Source organism: Nematolebias whitei, chromosome 7 (assembly GCF_014905685.2).
Source record: "Nematolebias whitei isolate Nwh7 chromosome 7, NemWhi1, whole genome shotgun sequence".
In the NCBI taxonomy this organism is placed as follows: domain Eukaryota; kingdom Metazoa; phylum Chordata; class Actinopteri; order Cyprinodontiformes; family Rivulidae; genus Nematolebias; species Nematolebias whitei.
In genome coordinates, this window is record NC_056504.1 from 50,031,566 (window position 1) to 50,033,185 (window position 1,620).

The window sequence follows — 1,620 nt, forward strand, 5'->3', positions numbered from 1 at the left end:
ACAGATTTATCTTTTTCCAGTTACAGATTTATCTTTTTCCAGTTACATCACTCTCCTCCCTGTAAAGTCTGTTCAGGGGTTCTGGAGAAGAGAGTCCTATCGTTGGTTGAACCTCAGATCCAGGAGGAACAATGCAGGTTCTGTCCTGGCCGTGGAACACTGGACCAGCTCTTTACCCTCACTGGGGTCCTTGATGGGTCATGGGAGTTTGCCCATCCAGTCTACATGTGTTTTGTGGACTTGGAGAAGACATTTGACGGTGTTCCTCAGGGTACACTGTGGGGGGTGCTCAGTAAGTCGGACCCTTCAGGGTGGGAGTTGGACTCCTCCAGGGCTGCTCGTTCTCACAGATTCTGTTCATAACGTTTATGGACAGAACTTCTCGGTGCAGCCAGGAGGAGGAGGGAGTCCAGTTCTGTGGCCTCAGGATTCATCTCTGTTCTTTGCAGATGATGTGGTCCTGTTGGCGTCATCGTGCCGTGATCTTCAGCTCTCACTGGAGCGGTTCACAGCTGAGTGTGAAGCAGCTGGGATGAGGATCAGCACCTCCAGATCTGAGACCATGGTCCTCAGTCAGAAAAGGGTGGATTGATCTTCAGGTCGAGGGTGAGGTTCTGCCTCAAGTGGAGGAGTTCAAGTATCTCGGGGTTTTGTTCACGAGTGAGGGAATAACGGAGCGTAAGATCGACAGACAGATTGATGCAGTGTCTGCAGTATTGTGGACTCTGTGCCGGTCCGTTGTGGTGAAGAGGGAGCTGAGCTGTAAGACAAAGCTCTCGGTTTACCGGTCGGTCTACGTTCCTCCCCTCACCTCTGGTCATGAACTCCGATTAGAGACTTAAAGAATGAGATCGTGGATCCAGGAGGTTGAGATGAGTTTCCTCTGCAGAGCTGGACTCTCCCTCAGAGACAGGGGGAGAAGTTCAGTTATCAGGAGAGACTGTGTCTCTTGGTTGACACCTCCCTGTTCTGATGCTGCCCCGAGACCCGACTTCAGAACAAGTGGAAGATGATGGATGATGGATGGATGGATGATGAATGGATGGATGGATGATGAATGGATGAATGGATTCATCAGTTTTAAATTAAAATACAAAAACTACAAAGTTACCAGATAATTATCTGTGACCTCGTTAACAAACAGTTCAATTGTCTGGAGTGACGTCATTTTGATCAGATTTGTTTCATCTGATGAGAAGCTGCACTCAACCTCTGACCGGCGAGATATGCTGTAACTGTGTGTCTGTTAGCAAAATATCTCATGAACCTCTGAATGAAACTCTTTTCCCTGGTTTGAGTTTGAACATCTTCAACTTGGAGTCAGCCTAATTCAAGATGGCTGCCGCAGCTAATCAACCTGAGCTCAAATAACAGTAGCTAAAATTCAGCCACATTTACAGCTGAAGTTTGGTGTTACAGCTGATCTGGACTGGAGCAGAACCCAGGACAGAACCAGAACTCCTCATAAGGGACTTCAAGGAGTTCTGAGACCAGCAGAGTGAGTCCCAGCTCTTCCTGAGAGTGTCCTCTCAGTGAGACATGTCTTCCTCAGGGTGTCCTGTCTGTGGGACACGTCTTCCTCGGGGTGTCCTCTCAGTGGGACACGTCTTCCTCGGGGTG

The 1,620-nt window shown here is 48.9% G+C and overlaps 1 protein-coding gene across 1 annotated transcript in view; it reads left to right on the forward strand.

Moving 5' to 3' along the window:
- LOC119412694 (protein SSUH2 homolog) overlaps positions 1-1,620 on the forward strand; it is a 7,698-nt gene that overhangs the window by 677 nt on the left and 5,401 nt on the right. The window lies entirely within an intron of this gene.